The sequence below is a fragment of the Molossus molossus genome, unplaced genomic scaffold (genome assembly GCF_014108415.1).
Source record: "Molossus molossus isolate mMolMol1 unplaced genomic scaffold, mMolMol1.p scaffold_m16_p_14, whole genome shotgun sequence".
Lineage (NCBI taxonomy): Eukaryota > Metazoa > Chordata > Mammalia > Chiroptera > Molossidae > Molossus > Molossus molossus.
In genome coordinates, this window is record NW_023425349.1 from 65,999,586 (window position 1) to 66,009,860 (window position 10,275).

A 10,275-nucleotide genomic window follows, 5' to 3' on the forward strand; every position below is an offset into this window, starting at 1 on the left:
ACCTTGCTCTCATTTTTAAATGGAAAGGCTTCAATATTTCATCATTAATATGATGTCAGCTCTAGGTTCTTCATAATGACCTAGACTAAGGAAATTCCCATCTAGTCCAAGTTTACTGAAGTTTTTTTAAAATCATAAATGCAGTCAAATTCTGTCAAACGCTTTTTTTCTCCATCTGTTGAAATGATCATAAACTTATTCTCCTTTAATTGCCTAATGCTTGAATTAATAATTAATTTTGAAATGTTAAACCAATCTTGCATTCTTGTGATTAACCATTGGTGAAATATTATATTGTTAAATTTGATTTGCTATTTTGGGGGGATTTTTTTTTACCTGCATTCATAAGGGTTATTCACTGTGATTTTCTTGTAATCACCTTGTCTTTTTTTTTTTTTTTCGTATCAATGTAATGCTCGACTCATGAAATGAGCTGGGAAGTGTTCTATTTCTATTTTTTGGAAAAAAAATGTGTGAGAGGGGTGTTATATCTTCCTTAAATGTTTTATGGAATTCACCAATGAAGCTGTCTGAGCTGGAGTTTTCTTTCAGGAAAAGTTTTAAATTAAATTCCATGACTTTGCAGCTACAGGCTATTCAGAAATTCTGTTTTGTTGTTGGTTTTGATAAAATATGTTCTAAAGAAATAATTAATTGGCATAAAATAATTTATAATATCCTATAATTATTATTTTAATGTCTGTGGGGATCTGTCATGGTAACTCTTCTTTAATTCCTAAATTAGTAATTCCTTTTCTCTCATTTCTTTCTTTGCTCAGTCTAGCTGATCATTTTTATTAATCTTTTTTTTTTGGTACACGTCCCTAGCGGGAACCGAACCCTGGACTCTCTGGTCCGCAGGCTGATGCTCCAACTGCTGAGCCAAACCGGCCAGGGCTTTATTAATCTTTTCAATGAACCAACTTTGATGCTTTCAATTTCCTCTATTGTTTGTATGTTTTCTATTTTCATTTACTTACACTCTTATTTTTAGAATTTCCTTTTTAAAAATTAATTTTGGGTTTAATTTATCTCTTCTTCTCCTGATTACTTAAGGTTGACCATAGATCACTGATTTTATACATTTATTCTTTCTCATATAATCACTCAAACGTACAAATTTCCCTTTAAACACTGCGTTAGCTGTATCCAACAAACATTGATATATTTTCTTTTATTATCACTTATTTAAAATATTTTCTAATGCTTCTTGCGATTAACTTTTTTTAATTTCATAGATTATGTACCCGTGTACTTATAACTTTGAAAATATTTGGATATTTTCTAGATAGCTTAATTTTGTTGACTCCTAATTTAATACTGTGCAATCAGAGAACATTATATACTTCCATTCCTTTTTCTTTTTTTTTTTTTTTTTTTATCCTCACCTGAGGACATTTTTCCATTTCTATGTTCAGGTAGAGTGGGAGGGGGAGAGAGGAAGAGAGAGAGAAACATCGATGTGAAAGGGACACATCGAGTGGCCGCCACCCGCACGACCAACCAGGGCCGGGGACAAACTGCAACCGAGATACGTGCCCTAAGCGGGAACTGAACCCGGGTCTCTCGGGACCGCAGGCCGACGCTCCAACCGCTGAGCCAAACCGGCCAGGGCTACTTCCATTCCTTTTAATTTGTTGAAACTTGTTTCATGGCCTAGACTACTGGTTTTAGAGAGAAGCCTTTAACATGGTATCTGAACCTCTTGCCCATCCCTTCGTGTCCCCACCACTTCCCCATTCTGGACTCTACGCTTCTCGTCTTGCAGAGACAATGGGCCAACAGCAAGACTCGAATCCTTGTCTCCTTACAAGCTTCTCTTTCCTTTATGGAAATTAGACTGTACAGCTCCTCCAAGACTTGCCATCAATCTGATCTCTGAAAGATGGCATCTCGGAATATATCCCAAACCACTAAGGAAATGGGTGTCCGAGGGTAAGTTTATATTGCTAGAATATCATAGAATACATGGACTAAGAATAATAATAGCTCAATTCTTTAACATTTCCCCCAGTGATTTGCATCTTGAATGGTCTGCGAAAGAGACCATCACAAGAGAAAGACAGTTTTGTAATAATACCTTGAGGCTGTGGGTTTTGTTCCCGACCCCAAATATCAGTTTACAATATAGTTTAGTGGATTTAAGGGGAAAATACTACCATTCCATTTCTCAAATGGAAACTCAGGTATGTTCCTTTTCCCATTTAGCACTACTGTTGGAGATCAGTAAACTGTCTAAAAGGGAAAAATCAGAATGAAGTGTAAAAACTACTAGCTCTCGCCCTGGCTGGTTTGGCTCAGCGGTTAGAGCGTCAGCCTGCAGTCCAGAGAGACCCAGGTTCGGTTCCTGCTAAGGGCACGTACCTTGGTTGCAGTTTGTCCCCGGCCCTGGTTGGTCGTGAGGGCGGCAGCCACTCGATGTGTCCCTTTCACATCGATGTTTCTCTCTCTCTCTCTCCTTCCTCTCTCTCCCTCCCACTCTACCTGAACAAAAAATGGCAATGGATAAAAAAAAAAAAAAAAAAATTACTAGCTCTCACTGAGTCCAGATATCTTCTCATTTCTGGGCACCAGGAAGAGTACACTTCCAAGACTTCCTACAGTTAGTCAAGGCCATGTGACTAGTCTGGCCAATGGGATATAAGCAGAGTTATATGCAGCACTCTGATCTAAGGGAATGAATGGTTCACGGGCAGCCTTTGTACACCTGCTTTCCCTGACTTGGTACAAATGACACTGCTGGAAACAGATCCATTGCCATTTTAAGTTCCTGAATGGATATGTAAATGCCCTCGCCAAGCCCACCGACATTAGATACACAGTAGGAAGGAAACTTCATTTTTGTAAAGCCACTGTGATTTCTGGGGTAAAATTGTTGCTGCAGCATAATGTAGCTTTTCGCTCCGCAAAGTATCGTCCCTGGACCAGCAGCATCAGCATCACCTGGAAGCTTGCTGGAAACGTAGATGCAGACTACCCCAGACCTACTGAATCAGAATGTGCATGGTAATTTCGTGTGTTAGTGGGCGGGCACTGCCATAACAACAAACAACAGAGCAGCTTAAACCACAGAAAGTTATTTTTTCCCAAATTTGAAGTCTAGAAGTCCAACATCAAGATGTCAGGATAACTGATTTATCCTGAGGCCTCTCTTCTTGGCTTGCAGGTGGCTGCCTTCTTGTTTCCTCACGTGGCCTTTTCCTCATGTGCACACCTCCCCAGTGTCTCTCATTTATCCAGGTCTCTTCTTATAGGGCACTAGTCAGATTAATGTGGAGTCTGTTCTAAGGGCCTCGTTTGAACTCAACTACCCCCTTAGAGGCACTGTTTCCAAATAATGACACATTCTGAGGTACTGGGGTTTAGGGTTTCAACACATGGATTTTGGAGTGACACAATTCAGTTTATAACTATTCACACACATATTAAAGTTTAAGGAACACTGACCTAACTTATTCAAAATGTATAGCAAGTCATCCTGAGACTATAAAATGATGACTGTGGTCTGATTTGTACTTAACATTAACACAACAAGGCTCCTCTTGACTTTGGATCTCTTATCATCTTTTAGACCCACCTTCTGTCATTTTTTTTTGGAAGACGTAATCCTCAAGTTGCCACCATATTCTGCTTCCAAGGGTTGATAACATTTCATTTTGGTGGTATGGTCTTGACATCACAAAATCAATTCAAATGCTAAAGAATCCTTACTGGGTATTTCCAAAATAAATCAAGAAGGCATGTTATCTTCTTTTGAAGAAATCCAAGCTTTACCCAGTGGCAGGCATCACACAAGGTAGCTTACTGCCTGAATGTTAGACAGCTAGTCTAGACAGACAGTTCCACTCCAGTGCCAAAATCTATATACTGCAGTCTAATTTTAGATTTAGAAGGCGATCATACCAAGTTCAAAAACATACTTTGTCATTCCAAACGCACGAGCTCTTGGGATGTCAGCTTGTAGGCCAGCATGTCCCAGTGCATGGGCTGGGGCCACAGCGTGTGGGAGTGGCTGACTGGACTCACGGATGGTTTTATTGCTACACGTCCACTGCATTCCAAGCCAGCCCCTCTCCCCACAGAGATGACTTCACACGCTGTTATCCTGTGGTCATCTCCACTCCTCCCAGCCCTTCCCCTTTAATCATGAAGAGTTTAGTACTTTCTCATACAATGGCCTTTCAGATAGTTAAACTTTGCTGTTATACTATCTCCCAGTTTTCTGTTTCCCAGGTTAACCACATCTATGTAGTCTTGGCAGAAAAAGAACAGGAAATAAGTCAAATACTTTTTTCCAGATTGGGGGGGGGGGAGAGAGAAACATTGATGTGAGACACACTGACTGGTTGCCTCCCGCATGACCCCAGCCAGGGCTGGGGACCAGAGAGCAACTGAGGTATATGCAATTAAAAGGAATCAAAACCGGGACTCTTTGGCCTGTGGGTCAATACCCTAACCATTGAGCCATACTGGCAAGGGCAGAAGTTAATACTGTAAAAAAATCTTAATACTATACTTCATAAAAATGTGACAATAACAAGAGGTCCTTTATAAAACAATGACTCCGAGCATTGATTCTGCATTTCTAGGTGATGAGTAATTTGGCCAATACTAAAATTTCACCAATGACAAGTCCGGGATGCCGTGAAAGTCACCAAGGACTGACACGAGGGTGCAGAGCACCGTGGCGAGAGCTGTGCTGCCAACCGGCAGCCTCTGGCCACACATCTAACTACAGTCAGGCAGACCTTGGCTTAAACTCAAATTCTGCCACTCAGAAAAGTTACTTCCCCTCTCAGAGTGTCAGTTTTCTCCTCTGTAAAATAGGGATAATAATAAAACTCACCTTATAGTACCTGTTCTTGTAATGCACTCCTGTGATCATGTATATAAAGTGTTTAATACAGTTAATACATATTCCTTATCAGAAGCAGAGAGATCAAGTAACAGGACTAATGTGAAACATAAGGTTAGGGACAGACCATTCAGAGCCGATGCAGTTTTGTAACCAGAGCACCGACAACAGCAATGATCGCTGATAGCTGGGAGCCAACCTGGACTTCCCCGGTGGCACCTCGGCACGGCCAGAGGCTATCATCTAAGGTATTAAAAATGCACATGAGTAACAGAGTGGCGAGGATGGGAAGCAGAGCCGGCGGAGAAGAGATGACAGTGCAATCACTCGGGGAGCTGCACCCAGTGAGGGTGGGCCTGGGGTGAGCACAGCCCTGCTGCGAGCATGAGCTGGAAACCCAGGGGCCAGTTTCTATTCTGAACATTTCAAAATGCAGCTGAGAGGGCTCCTGCTGCCAGTGCAACAGCAAGCTCAGGGCTTTCTCACTCCCACTGAAGACTAATGTGTTCTCCTTATTCCAGTCCCTTTGCTAAGGATAAACTGTGTGTGAACCAACACATCATTTCCCTTTGCCCCACTGTGCCTGAGCTAATCCACGTTCACAGAAGCACGCATTATCCAGAGCAGACCACAGGGGAAAAGGAGCGAGGCGGGGAATCAAAAGAACCTAAGGTCAAGCCCTGGCCTTCCCACCAACTAACCTTGTCAATTGCCCATATCTTTCAGCCTCTCTGAACCGCAGGCCCTGCCCTGGAGGAGAATGGTCCTAGTCCACACCTGCAGCTGCGTGGAGTTCGGCGGGCCAGGGAAGGAGCTGTGGGGTGCTGTGCAAATCAAAATACCCTGGGAGGGTGGAGTGTGAATGAGGTCAGGAGGTCAGTTTGGCGCATCTCTGGCGGCGAGACAGGTGTTCAGCTCTGAGTTCCCACGTGGCTCAGGAGGCACAGGGACCTCCTCTGCTTCCTTCTCCTGGCGTCACCAAGAAATTCAACTCCAACTGTCTCCCATTCTTGCTGCCTCTCAGGGACTCTGACGTGGGATAGGTGCAAGGCTCTCTGATCGAAAAACTCCCCAGATGTTTGGGCCAACAGAGGCCCTTTTTGTTTCTGATTTATGAATTTTACCACAATTTTGCAAGTGAAGCAACTCTTGGGGGAAAATCTCCTTCCCTCCCTGTCCTTATTGTCCTCCCAGGTCAAATCCATTCGTTTGGCCCATCTGGAGCCCTGACGGAGGCATGACTCCTCCCCGTTGGCTGTTCAGGTCAGTGTTTCAGAGGGGACCCATTTCGTCTGCCCCGTCTCCTCCCGGGGCGGACGTGGCGGAGGAGAACGACCCACTCGGGCTCCGACTGCAGTGTGGGGGGCCCGGGCCAGGTCCGCGCTGGGTCTCATGTCCGTGGCCGGAGGCAGAGAGCCTCCGCTGTGGCACCGCTGCCCGCCCGCCTTCCGTCCTTCCTTCTCCATCGAATCCCACTTGGCTCACCTCGGACCAAATTCACGAGAAAGAACAGCGACCTCCTGCGCCACCAGGAATGTCGTCTCCACAGGTGCCAGGGAACCCGGCTGTCTGTCCAGAGGGGTGCAGCCTGGACGCAGCCTGAAAGACGCCAGGAGGAGGCCGGCTCCTCAGTGCCCTCAGCTGCCCGGCTGCCACGTGTCGCGGGAGAAACACGGACTGACAGCCCCCGCGCCCCGCGCTGCCCTCCGCTTCTCTGCCCGCTGTGGAACCTGGATGGCAAGGGCCTCGGTCTCACCTCCCCGGCTCACAGCGAGGGTTGTAAGGTGACTGTCTTTCAATGGGAGCGTACGAGGTACCAGGGATTGTGCTGTGCTTTTTACACACGTTTCCTCACTAGGATGATCTATCCCATGTCCACCGGGAGGACACTGACGCTGAGTACACGTGAGCAAGTCCGCCCAGGTCACGCGTGAGTGTCTGCAGGAGCCCAGCCTGCACCCAGGGCTGTCCGCTCCGGCACCTGCGTTGGAACCCTGTGTGTATTATTTCTTCTCTGAACAAAGACATCCTTGGCCCTCTCCAACAAAATTTGACCAAACAATTGTAATGCATTCCGCCTTCTACTGTTTTCACTGATCGTGCTGTAAAGCAGATACGTTTGTGGGCCTGAGTCTCCAGTGAGACTTCAGCTACACCCTCCCGGCGACAGAGTTTCAGCAAGACGGAGCCAGAGAAACCAGCACAGTTCTTGGTACGTAACAGGCCATAAAGATTTGATGAATAAGCACATAGTTGCTGCACGTCATCGTCAGAGCACCAAGGTGACTTAGTGAAGCGACACAACATTCTTTCCTCCAGTACTGCCACCTACCACCCCCGTGGCGGTACCTCCGCCTCCAACCTTCGGCACCGGAAGGGCTGGGCTGACAGTGGAGCTCAGCCGAGCTACCGCGCAACTTCCATGGGATTACAAAGAGAATGTTTAGTTCAAACCACATTATTTTAGTATCACTGCTATCCACTTCTTCAATACATTTGCACTTAAAGGTGATATGTTATAAAGAAAAAAGCATCCAGAAAAATGCACAGCTCAGTAAGATACGGATTTTCAATAAATGATGGAAAGTTAGACACAAATTTTAGAGAGCACATTTGAGAAAAATGTGCTGTCGTCTGATTTTATATAGCTGGAGGGAGTTATTTCCATATTGCTGAATGGTATTAAAGTACCTCAAATAGATAAATCTTTGGTTATGCCAAGAAAGTAGTTCACTGGTGACTGTGGATTGACACCCACCCACAGTTAACAGTGGATGCAATTCAGCATTAGTGCAACCGTTTACACCGATAATTCATGAAACCTGCCCCCCCACTCCCCCAGGAACAGTGCATGACCACCAGGGTGGGATTACCTTCCACTAAGCAGATCTCATAGCTCCAAGCCTCAATCATGTGTAACTGTCAGGGAAAACTTGGGGCTGAACCAATTAAAAAATAAAAACAATCCTCAAGCTCACAAAACCACATAATTGCACTGCAATACTTAGCATTTTGATTATTTTGAAAACCTGACACAAAGGCTCAGAAACTGCCCCCAAATGCATCATGAACATACCTATGCAAACTCACTGTTAAAAATGTCTTTCCATGATATCTATGTAGGGAAAGATGGATACAGAGAGGCAGAAATGTAGCGACAAACACTATTATTTTCTCCATCTAAGTCCACTAATGGTTACTCTTGCATTCATTGGTTTTAAAACTTTTAACGGCAAATTGTTGTTTTGTAGAGATCCCAGCAGTGTCGCCATGCTCTTCTGTCGGTGTCTACTTGTGGAAGCTTCAAGCACAAACCACCGGGAGCAGTCAGACGACTAAGTGTAACACTAGACATGCCTCTGCCCTAAGACATATCGCTTAGTCATCTGGCACTCGATATTTCCATCAGTAAAAGGGGCTGCCTACCTCCAGATGAATCATAATTTTAAAATCACCCAGAAAAAGATATTAGTCAAAACCGTAATAGAAGCACTAACAGGTGTTTGGGAGATTGGACACTGCCCGAAAACACTTTCCCCACCCATGTTTGCCACCTCCAGTCTCCACAGCAGTGCTGTTCTTGCACACTTGGTGGCATCCACTCCATCCCTGGTCTTCTCACGTTACTTTCCTTACCGAGAAGACAAAAGTATGCCCGCAGCCAAGGGCTCTCAGGTTTCTGCCACAAACACAGGTCCAGCATGGGAACCTGAGTAGAGATAGAAAGGCGTTGTGACAGAAGCAAAGGATAAAATTATAATGAGTGTTTCATGAAGGCCAACAAGCACAGGGAGGAAGCAGAACAGGAGAGAGACACGGGACGGGAACCCAAGGGCAGAGACGCTGAGACATTTCACAGAGTGGAGGGGAGGGGAGAAGAGGGAAGAGCAGGGTACTCGGGACCAGGGCGTGGATATGAACAATGGTTTTTAAAAGTTAATTAAAATATTACCTGTAGAAATCAGACTGCATTCAGTATGTCTTCTACATAAAACAAACCCTTTTTATTGTTTGTTTTCATCCAAGTAGATAAATGAGATGAGACAAGCAAAGAATTAATATAAACTTTTTTTAAACCACCAGAAGTAACCACTGGAGTATAATCTGCCAGACATATTCTTAGTTTGTATAGCTTTTTGTTTTTTACACAGAAAGAGATCATATTTTACATTCTGCCTTGTTTTTTCACTGAACAGCACATCAAGAATAGCTTCCCATGCTGGTAAACATCTATCAGGATCATCGTTCTTAATGGCTGTCCCATTTTTCATCTCATAAGTGAATGAGATTTCATTTAACCAGTCTCCTGTTGGACATATAAGTGGATTGTTTTTGGTGATTACAAATACTGCATTATCGATTAGCTTTCACTATGGAACAATACCCCAAGACTTTATAGCTTAACATAGAAACTATTTTTTTAAGCTCATGTTTCTTTGAGGAATCTCGAGATTTTGCACAGCCAAAATGACGGGGCTTGTCTCCACGAGGTCCTTGTCCTGTGGGGGGTGGGGGGGGGTGCACTTCTTCACACAGGGGCCTCAGGCTCTCGGACCACAAGCCCCATGTGCAAGCGTGCTGCAAACCTCTGCTTCTGACACATTTACTGCTGCCTCATCAGGCCATCCTAGTCACACATCCCGCCCAGATCTGAAGGGATGGAGAAACAGACCCCAGCACTTGCCCTGGGAGAATCTGCAGTGTCCCAGGACAGGAGGTGGACCTGTAAGGATGGAGGGGTTTTGAGCCATTTGGGGATCCTCCACAGATGCCATATAAAATATCCTTTCAATGACTTCTGTGCACACGTACCTAATTATTGACATGGGACACACTGCTAAAAGATGAATTAATTGTTCAGTAAAGGACCATTTTAAGCTGTAGATTCATACTGCCACAATTGCAGTAACACTCTTATCAACTAGGCTTGCGGCAGTAAGATCTCCCTGCCTGGCATAATGTATAATATATTACACAGTAAATATTTATTAAATGACTGATTGAATGAACAAACACAACTAAATAAATAAATCAACAAAAGATGAATAACTCAACAGCCTGATAGTACTGATAGTACCATACTTAGAATATTAAATTTAAATATCTGATAGCTGAGGAGGCTCAAGACATAGTATGTCTTGATTTTGATAAACGGTAGATGAAGTCAGTGATTATGTCCTGTGGATAAGGGCACCGCACAGTGTGGCAATAGTGCAATTATGTACATTTCCACCCGACTGAACAAATATACCCACCCTGTGGTTTAACAACTCAAGGTACATGTCACAGGGCTCTGTCCTGGGTTTTGTCTGGCTTAATATTTTCAATAACAATTTGAAATTGTATTTCTCCAATGTAGTTCATTTTTTAAAAGTTTTCCAGGTGAAGGGCACATACCTGGGTTGCAGGTTCGATCCCCA